This window comes from Hordeum vulgare, chromosome 1H, assembly GCF_904849725.1.
Source record: "Hordeum vulgare subsp. vulgare chromosome 1H, MorexV3_pseudomolecules_assembly, whole genome shotgun sequence".
Lineage (NCBI taxonomy): Eukaryota > Viridiplantae > Streptophyta > Magnoliopsida > Poales > Poaceae > Hordeum > Hordeum vulgare.
Window position 1 is genome coordinate 36078694 of NC_058518.1, and position 11477 is coordinate 36090170.

Here is an 11477-nt window from a genome sequence, read left to right on the forward strand (position 1 = left end):
CGACGACCTCCACGTGCGCTGGACGAGCTCCGCCCATGCGTTTCTTGGTGAGCACAAATGACTTCTCCTCCTAGCCCCTTAATTTGCTCTATTCCGGTCTTCGTGCTGATGAAACTTCCTAGCTATAGGTTTCTTCAATCATGAGTATGCGTGACCAGTATGCGTCTCCCGTTCGAAAGGGCGACATCTATAAATATGCATGTCTTTGCATATTTATAACCGCCATCCTTTTGAATTGTCCAACATTATCCATGGACAGCCCGAGTATGTGTAGATTGGGTTCGTTTTCCCGTATGCTGTGCTCCGGATCCGATGCGGAATTTCGTTAGTGCCTCCCTGTTGTTCTCCGGGTACACATCCTCTCTGCTTATTGCCGAGACGTGTATCAGGAGAACAACGGGGAGGTGCTGTCGAAATTCTGCACCGCATCTGGAGCAGTGCATGGGAAAACGAACCCAATCTACACATACTCTGGTGGGATTAGGACCTATCTTTACCTATTAGCGTGTAGGTTGCATCAACACGGATGGGTTCAATGTGTATGGTATGACGGCAACACAATACAATTGTTGGCCTGTATTTGTCATTCCACTCAATCTCGCACCCAGAGAGATTATGAAAAGAAAGAACAATTTCCTGACGTTGATAATTCCAGGGCCCAACTATCCCGGGAAGAATATGAATGTGTACATGCAGCCGCTTAAAGATGATTTGCAAGAAGCCGGGGATAATGGGATCAAGACCTACGACGACGCTACCAAAACAAATTTCAAAATGCATGTGTGGTACATGTACTCGATGCTTGACTATCCGGCGTTTGCGCTATTCAATGGTTGGTGTGTGCATGGGAGGTTCCCATGCACCACATGCAAGGAAACTCTTCAGTTTCGTTGGCTGCAGGCTGGTCGCAAGTTTTCTTGCTTCGACATGCATAGACAGTTCCTCGATCCTGACCATAAGTTCCGAAAAGACAAGAAGAATTTTATCAAAGGTAGAGTTGTCAAAAACACTTCACCAACTGCGTTGACAGGCCAACAGACCCTTGATCAGTTAAACGATCTTGAGCCTGATCCTTTGCGTCCAGGGTACTTCAAAGGGTATAATACGGAACACGCGTGGACTCACAAGTCATGATTATGGGATCTGTCTTACTTCAAAGACATCCTTTGCCCACACAACATCGACGTGATGCACACTAAAAAGAATATTGCAGAGGCCATTTTTGGTACATTGTTCGGAATAGAGGGGAAGTCAAAATATAATCCTAAGGCTAGAATCGACCTGGAGGCTATATATGATAGACCGTTACAAAACTTGCGACAACGGAAACGAAAGCAAAGCATAGCAAAGCCAAAGGCATGGTTCAATCTTGAAAGGCCAGCTATGAGGAAAATCCTATTGTGGGTGAAAATGCGGTTGATATTCCCCGATGGGTATGCTGCGAATCTAAAGAGGGGGGCTAGTCTTGAGAAATTGAAAATATTTGGTCTCAAGAGTCATGATTGGCACATATGGATTGAGAGGGTAATGCTGGTGATGTTGCGTGGCTTTATCCCTGAGGATGAATGGCTAGTACTGGTAGAGCTGAGCTATTTCTTCCGTTCTCTTTGTGTGAAAGAACTATCGCGTGGCGTGCTAGACGAAATGGAAGAGTTGGCGGCAGAGTTGATCTGCAAATTAGAAAAGATCTTTCCACCGGGCTTCTTTAATCCAATGCAGAATTTGATTTTGCATCTCCCAACTGAGACAAGATTGGGGGGGCTCGTTCAAAATTGATGGTGCTACTCAACTGAGAGGATGCAGAAGACGCTTCGAGCTAAGTGTAAAAATAAATGTAGAATTGAAGCATCGATGGCCGAGGCATTCATTACTAGGAGGCGGAAAACTTCATGACAACACACTACAAAGCCAAAAATCATCATTTATATAACTCGAAGCCTCGGTACAATGATGGCGATCCAAAAAAGGTCGATCCAACCTCAGCCTATTCAAAGGGAAGCTCGCAGCATCCGGTGCTTCAAAAGGGAAATCGTTGGATGTCGAAGAATGGCGAACCATTTCATTGTATATCTTCACCAACCTAACAGAAGTGCGGCCGTACAACGAGTAAGTTCTCGGTAAATTATTGTTCTGGTACTTCTAATTCCTTTCAACTACTCTTACTCCCGGATATTTGTTATAGTCAATACGACGCCGAATTCTCGGATGGAGCGGTAATCGAAAAGGATTCCGTCGAAGAGTATGAGCTTCTCGCAAAGCATGGAGGCGACTATCCCGATTCCATCTCTTGGCTCAAACAAAGGGTAATTAATTACCATTAATGGGCCATTTGATTTCTTGATCTAATTTGTGGCTAATGCATCCATTCTTTCGTATTAAACTTGTAGGCTGATGCAGAGTTTATGGATGCCGGGTTGAGACAAGTCGCTGATGGTTTTGACTATAAGGTCCGTTCATTTGACAAATACCACATCAACGGGTATCACTGTCGTACCTTTGGCAAAGAGCTATCTATGCCCGACCTAAAGACTACAAATTGTTCTTTCTCTGTTATCGGCGAAGGAGGCACCGAGCATTATGGAAGGGATGAAGCAATATATGAACTTCTATTCTATGGTGAAAACCCACCGACCGTCGTAGTCTTCAAATGTTATTAGTTTGAGCCGAGGGAGACTAGAAGGACTCATGAACAAATAGGACTAGTCGAAATCAACCAAAACACCCACTTAGATGTTCCCGATGTCTATATTACAGCTCAACAGGTGACACAAGTTTTCTATCAACCGTGGGCCTGTCAAACTGATCCAAATTTGAAAGGTTGGGATGTCGTTTATGAAGTGCCGCCACATTTTAGACCACCTACCATCAATGAAGAGGATTACGAACCTCACATTAACCCAGACACATATGACGGAATATTCTTCCAAGAAACACGTATGTCCAAGAAACGTTTGAAGAACCGCTCTACTTCACCCCAGAACATTGAAATAGACAGCGACAGTGAATCCGTCTTAACCCCTGAGCCCAAACAGGAAGAGCCGGAACAAGAAGAGGTTACTACTGCAGATGACCTGTCACTTCTTGACCGATTATAGAATGGTGGCCTTCCACATCTTCTTCCTGATAGTGATGATGATGATGCATTTATTGATGATAGTGATGATCATGATGCATTTATTGACCCCCGAAGCATATATAGACGAGCGCGATTGTTATTAGTTGATGTCAGGTATTCAACTATTACTATATACAAATTTTGAGTTCACGTTAGGTATTCAATTTTTATTAGTCATGTTGGTATCTATGACGATGATACACTTAAATTATATACATGTTATTACTCATGTTGGTGTTTATTTTGTACTAATTTCATTTACTCTTTGTCATGACTGGTGTTGAAAGATGGTGGGAAAGGGTCGAAAGCACTCTGCGGCTCCTTCTTCGTCGGCGGGTGGTGGGATGGGTACTTCCATTCTTGCCTCGCCTCTTCAGGGAGCATTGCTCTCTACTCTGCATGGAGTGGCCGCTTCATCGACTCTCGCAGCCCCCGTGAGAGGAGGTCGACCCCGCGCAAAGCCGAGAGGTACTAAAGGTATTACTCATGTTGGTATTTATGTTGTACTCATGTTGGTATTTATGTTGTACTTATGTTGGTATTTATATACATTTTATTACACATGTTGGTATTTATGTTGTACTAAAGGTACACGTGGCCGCGGGAGAGGTAGGGCGGTGGCTGCCACGCCTTCCTCGCCGCCACCCCAAGCTGATTCACCTGAGCACATGACTTCTAGGGTGGATTCGTGTGAGGTGGAGGCTACATGGTCTCCGGTTCAGGAGCCTCAGGTCGACGAGCCTTCAACCCACGAGACTCTTGTCCTAGAGGCTTCATTCCAGGCGACTCCGGAGCAAAGCAGGGATGAGGGTACGTCCCCAGAGACCAAGTGGGATACCTGGGCTGATCTGGGTCAGCCTAAGCCAAGTGGCCAGATACGTTGGAGACGTATCAAGCATCCCCAAGCTTAACTCCTGCTCTTCCTCGAGTAGGGATGTGATAAAGGCTGAATTTTTGATGTGGAATGCTACCTAACATATTTGTCCTTTGTAACTTCTTTATTGTGGAATGAATGTTCAGATCCGTTAGATCCAAAACAATAGTTTACTATTGACATGGAAACAATAATACTTCAAGCAAACTAGCAATGTAATCATGAACTTTTGAAATAACAAGGCCAAAGAAAGTTATCCCTACAAAATCAGATAGTGTGGCTATGCTCCATCATCCCCACACAACGAATTTAAATCATGCACAACCCCGGTATTGGCCAAGTAATTGTTTTCGCACTCTTACTTTCTCAAACCTTTTTGTAACTATCACGCAATGGATGATCGGGCGGAGGGCTGCCCCCTCTTCCTCTCGCTCTCCTTTCCTTAATATTATACATGAGCATGAGCCATGGATATAGCACTATAAATCGAATAGAGTGCGGTGGTGGTTGTGAGACAAAAAGGGAGGAGATGGTCACATTGACTCGGCGTATCAAAGGGCTATGGAGATGGCCATTAATAGATATCAATGTGAATGAGTGGGGATTGCCATACAAAGGATGCACTAGAGCTATAAGTATGTGAAAGCTCAAAAGGAGAACTAGTGGGTGTGCATCCAACTTGCTTGCCCACGAAGACCTAGGGCAATTTTGAGGAAGCCCATCATTGGAATATACAAGCCAAGTTATATAATGAAGATTCCCACTAGCATATGGTGGTGACGAAACGAGATGCTCTCAATCATGAAGAACAAGGTTCTATTATGAAGCACAAGTGTGGAAAAAGATAGTAGCACTGTCCCTTCTCTCTTTTTCTCTTTTATTTTATTTGGGCTCTTGGGCCTCTTTTTTTCTCCCCCTTTTTTTATTTGGGCTCTTTGGCCTCTTCTTTTTTTTTCCTCACATGGGACAATGCTCTAATAATGATGATCATCACACTTTTATTTACTCAAAGCTCAAAGCTCAGAACGTTGATGACTCTATAGGAAATGCCTCCGGAAGTGTACCAGGATGTGCAACGATCTAGCTTGGCGTATGACGTTGAAACATCTCGCTAGCTATCTTATGATCATGCAATGGCAATATGAGAGTGACGGCACAAGTCATTAGACAGAACGGTGGGATTTGCATGGCAATATATCTCGGAATGGTTATGAAAATGCCATAATAGGTAGGTATGGTGGCTGTATTGAGGAAGGTATATGGTGGGTTTGTGCACTGGCGAAAGTTGTGCGGTACTGGAGAGACTAGCATTGGTGGAACGTGAAAGTGCATCTATATCATGGACTCACATTAGTCATGAAGAACTCATATACTTATTGCGGAAGTTTTTATTAGTAATCAAAACAAAGTGCTAAACGCATACTCCTAGGGGAAGGGTTGGTAGGTGTTAACCATCGCGCGATCCAGACCGCCACACAAAGGATGATAGTCAATAAATCAATTATGCTCCGACTTCCTAACATAGCGGTTCACCATACGTGCATGTTACGGGAATCACTAACTTCAACACAAGTATTTCTAGATTCACAACACCCTACTAACATAACTCTTAATATTACCAAATCCACGTCTCAAAACTAATTGAGAGGAATCAAACTTCTCTTTCTACTCAATGCACATGAAGATGGAATTTTTTGTATCCTCTTTGGGTACCTATCACCTTTCGGACTACTTTCATAGCACAAGCCAATCTACCAAGTAACACACTGCCGTTCTCTAAAAGATCTAAGTGAAGCACATAGAGCAAAATGGTCTAGCTCAAAAGATATAAGTGAAACATAATGAGCATTCTAGCAAATTCACGATGAGTGCATGTTTCTCTCAAAAGGTGGGAAGCAAGGATGATTTTGACACAACAAAAAGAAAACACTCCTACGATACTAGACGCTCCAAGCAAAACACATATGATGTGGTGAATAAAAATATATCTCCAAGTAATGTTACCGATGGATTGAAGACGAAAGAGGGGATGCTTCCCGGGGCATCCACAAGCTTAGGCTTTTTGGTGTCCTTGAATTTGGCTTCGGATGCCTTGGGCATCCCCAAGCTTGAGCTCTTTCCACTCCTTATATCTTTGTCGATGAGAACATCACCCAAAACTTGAAGACTTCACAACACAAAACTTAAACAGAAACTCGTGATAACATTAGCACAAGAAAACAAACTACCACCAATTTAGGTATTGTAGCAATCTTGATTTCTATTTATATTGGTGTTAGATTACTGTATTCTCATTTTTACATGGCTAGTACCTCCGATACTATCCATAGTTTCATCAAAACAAGCAACTAACTCAACAAAAATAGAATCTTTCAAAAACAGACCAGTCTGTAGCAATCTGTATACTTCGTATACTTCTCGTACCTCAAAAATTCTGAAAAATTACTACTGCCTGGGAAAAATGCATATCAACTAGCAGCAAAAATAATAAACTCAAAAGCTATTCCTGAATAAAAAGAAAAATAATCTCGTGAGCGAAAAGTTTCTGTCTTTTTCCAGCAGGATCAAACAACCATCACCAAGACTAGTCATAAAGGTTTTGCTTGGCTCAAACACAAAAAACACAATCATAACAGAATTATGATGGTGTGGACGCTAAAAAACAGAAAGAAAATAGCAAAAATAAATTCACTGGGTTGCCTCCCAACAAGCGCTATTGTTTAACGCCCTTAGCTAGGCATGATGATTTCAATGATGCTCACATAAAAGATAAGGATTGAAGCACAACGAGAGCATCATGGAGCATATGGCTAGCACATTTAAGTCTAACCCACTTCCTATGAATAGGGATTTTGTGAACAAACAACTTGTTGGAGCAAGAATCAGCTAGCATAGGAAGGCAAAACAACCATAGCTTCAAAAATATCAACACATGGAGAGGAAGCTTGATACTATCTCAATAAGTAGAAGCATATGATCCTCTCTCATAGTAATTTTCAGTAGCATCATGAATGAATTCAACAATATAACCAGCACCTAACGCTTTATTTTCATGATCTACAAGCATAGGAATTTTACTACTCTCCAATAAGGATATCTATTCTCAAGAATAGTAGTGGGAGTACCGTAAAAGACTTGAGCACTACAAATTGTGTCCACAATGAAAAAGCAAGGTTTAGCAAAGGGCTTCTCGAGAGTATGACAAGTTTTTTCATCCCTCTTATTTATAGCATAAGTATCCTCACAATAATCATCATAGATAGGGGGCACGCTTTCATCAAAATGATTTTGATCATTCAAAGTGGAAGAACTAAAAAGATCATCTTCATCAAATATAGCATTCCCAAGCTTGTGGCTTTGCATATCATTAGCATCATGGGTATTCAAAGAATTCATGCTAACAACATTGCAATCATGCTCATCATTCACATATTCTATGCCAAGCATTCTATGTAATTCTTCTTTCAGCGCTTGATCACAATTTTCCTTCCCATCATGCTCACGAAAGACATTGAAAAGATGGAACATATGAGGCATCCACAATTCCATTTTTTTTGTAGTTTTCTGGAGAAAGAACAAGAAACAAAAAGATTCGATTGCAAGATCTAAAGATATACCTTCAAGCGATAACCTCCCCAGCAACGGCGCCAGAAAAGAGCTTCGTTGACGGTAGGTGAGTGCCACTTACCTAGCCTCCCCGGCAACGGCGCCAGAAAAGAGCTTGATGTCTACTACGCAACCTTCTCCTTGTAGACGTTGTTGGGCCTCCAAGTGCAGAGGTTTGTAGGACAGTAGCAATTTTCCCTCAAGTAGGTGACCTAAGGTTTATTAATCCGCAGGAGGCGTAGGATGAAGATGGTCTCTCTCAAGCAACCCTGCAACCAAATAACAAAGAGTCTCTTGTGTCCCCAACACACCCAATACAATAGTAAGTTGTATAGGTGCACTAGTTCGGCGAAGAGATGGTGATACAAATGCAATATGGATGGTAGATATAGGTTTTTGTAATCTGAAATTACAAAAACAGCAAGGTAACTAGTAACAAAAGAGAGCACGAACGGTATTGCAATGCGTGGAAACAAAGCCTAGGGTTCATACTTTCACTAGTGAATTTCTCTCAACAATGATAACATAATTGGATCATATAACTAGCCCTCAACATGCAACAAATAGTCACTCCAAAGTCACTAATAGCGGAGAACAAACGAAGAGATTATTGTCGGGTACGAAACCACCACAAAGTTATTCTTTCTGATCGATCTATTCAAGAGTCTGTAGTAAAATAGCATGAAGCTATTCTTTCCGTTCAATCTTTCATAGAGTTCGTACTAGAATAACACCTTAAGATATATATCAACCAAGACCATAATGTCACCTAGATACTCCATTGTCACCTCAAGTATCCGGGGGCATGATTATACGATATGCATCACATAATCTCAGAATCATCTATTCAACCAACACATAGAACTTCAAAGAGTGCCCCAAAGTTTCTAGCGGAGAGTCAAAACGTGTGCCAACCCCTATGCATAGGTTCCCAATGTCACGTACCCGCAAGTTGATCACCAAAACATACATCGAGTACTCACATGAATCAAACGTGTGCCAACCCATATGCATAGGTTCCCAATGTCACAAACCAGCAAGTTGATCACCGCAAATAGACACGTGCAGACATACATCAAGTGTTCTCAAAGACTCAATCCGATAAGATAACTTCAAAGGGGAAACTTAATTCATTACAAGAAGGGAGAGGTGGGAGAACATCATAAGATCCAACTATAGTAGCAAAGCCCACGGTACATCGAGATCAAGACATCTCAAGACCACGAGAGAGAGAGATCAAACACATAGCTACTGGTACATACCCTTAGCCCCGAGGGAGAACTACTCCTCCTCGTCATGGAGATCGCCGGGATGATGAAGATGGACACCGGAGATGGATTCCCACTCCGGCAGGGTGCCGGAACGGGCTCCAGATTGGTTTTTGGTGGCTACAGAGGCTTGCCGCGGCAGAACTCCCGATCTATGTTTCTTTTTGGGGGTTTCTGTATTTATAGTAACTTATGGCGGTGGAATTACGTCACTTGGGCCCACGAGGAGGTCACAAGCCTGGTAGGTGCGGCCTACGGGGGGGGGGGGGGCGGTAGCGCCTCCCGGGCTTGTGACTCCCTGGTTGCTCCTCTGCCCTTCTTCCATACCTTCGGGGGTCTCTTTTGGTCCAAAAAAACATCGCAAAGTTTTATTCCATTTGGACTCCGTCTGAAAAAGAGTCAAAAACATGGAAAAACAGAAACTGGCACTTGGCACTGAGTTAATAGGTTAGTCCCAAAAAGATATAAAATAGCATATTCATGCATATAAAACATCCAAAGTTGACAAGATAATAGCCTGGAACCATAAAAAATTATAGATACGTTGGAGACGTATCATGGCTACGCTGATAGCGATGAGGAGCTGGGTGAGGAGGCCACCGTCTACCAGCGTGGTAGTTTGGGGCTCCCTCTCATGCCGACGACCCGCGAGAAGAGGTGGTCTACTAAATCAAATGGGGATAAATAAGTTAATTTACTCTTATTTAACCCTTTGCCTTCATGGTTTCTCAAATATCTAATGTTTTGGCTTTAATTTGTCATACTGCAGGGGTTGGATTGTTCCCAAGGGTGTCTGCAAGCCCAACAGCGTCCTTGGTGTGCTTTTCCGTCAAAACTTCCTAGGGTTTGTTACGTTGCCCGGTTAGGAGCGAGAGGTAGGAATGACCAGGGAGCACTACTTGGGTGCCCCGGCCCCGCCGAAGGTGGAGATCGACAGAATTTTGGGCCACACTAGGGCTGACATGATGATCCGACAGTTCTGGGTAATTTCTCCTTTACACAATTATAAATCAACCATAGCTAGTGATTGTACTAATCGGTCATGTCTTGTTTGGATACCTACTACAGGTGTGAGGAGGGGTACAAGGAGGACGCGACAAAGGTTATCGAAACCGAATGTCGCCGCCTACTTCGAAACTTTCAGCACGAGGCTCGGGTGCAGGCTGTTCGAGACTACTATGCCTCGCCGCGTCTTAGGAAGGACAAGGCGAAGTACCGCGATTCTAAGATGGAGAAGGAGCATTACACGAAGGTAATTACATATTATTAAGACCTTGTAGTTAGTTTCCTTGATTTGATTCTTACGCGTTGCGCTCAAATTTCTCTTTATTAACTTAGGTGCCCCCGAGATGGTGTGTGGATAAGATGGATTGTTGGAGGCCTTGGTGGATCAATGGTGCTACGAAACGTGGGAGGCCAGCCAAAATAACGCCAAGGAGAGGCGTGGCAAAATGTTGGTGTGCCACACCATCAAGGGAGCGTCAACTTAATCCAATTTAGCGAGAACAGGGTATGTGGTTTGGTTCATGCCTCATGTAATTCATTCTTAATGCTACCTTGAGCCCTTTACTAATACATTTTCCCTCTCTCTCTTGTAGGCTCTTCACAATAAGGCGAAGGTGCCACAGATGTATGACCTGTATGCGAAGGTCAAGGCATTCTCTGAGTCTGACCTCGAGCATCCAGAAAAATTCACCAACATCTCCTCCCACCACAAGCTCGTGAAGTACAGAGATCACGGGAAGGCGAGGAAAGGGGAGGACTTTAACCCAAACGAGGGGCCTATTGATCCAGAGATGGTGATGATAGCTGGCAACGGGAGGCCCCATGGATGGATCGCCATTGGAGACGGCCTTATATGTTGTCCTAGTACTCTCTGGCAGATAAAGGCACGCCAAACGAGCTCCTGTCCTGAGATAACACCTCGTCCACGGCCAGTCGAGCTCGCAATTAAGGTTAGTTTAATGGACTCAACTATCTTTCCACATTATGTTGTGCGTGGGAACCAATATGATTACAATGCTAACAATGAGTTGTGTCGCAGGCTTCTATTCTGAAAGAGAGAGAGAGGCAATGCAGGCGATTTTGGCGGAGAAGGATAAGGAGATGAAGGAGCTGGAGGACAGGACGGCTGCATTGGTGGAGGCGGAGAGGGCACGGAATGATGCGTCTAACAGGGCCATGTACGAGCTCTTCGTGGTAAGTTTCTTCTTCATATTATTTCAAATCTTGCATTTTAATGTCCGTTTCATTAATAACTAAAAAGTTTGACTTGTTGAAACCAAATGTATAGTCTATGTGCGAGAAGACACGCCACGTCCCTCCGGCGATGCCAGTCATTAACATGGCAAGGACTATAAGTTTCATTTCAATGCAGTCATCTCAAGAGTGTCATCACGCTAAGGACACATTGCAAATGATGTTTGGTGCAGAATATCTCCCGAAACGCATCGCACGACCCTTCTACAGTGGAGCCTTCTCGAGGCCAGCCTTCTCCACGTGAAACAAGCCAGAGCCACCGTGCTTCACCGTCGTGATGACGATAATGGTATGTTATTTCTAGTGTTTTGCTTAACAACCGCATAATGGTCAAATATGGTTTATTAAGCATACT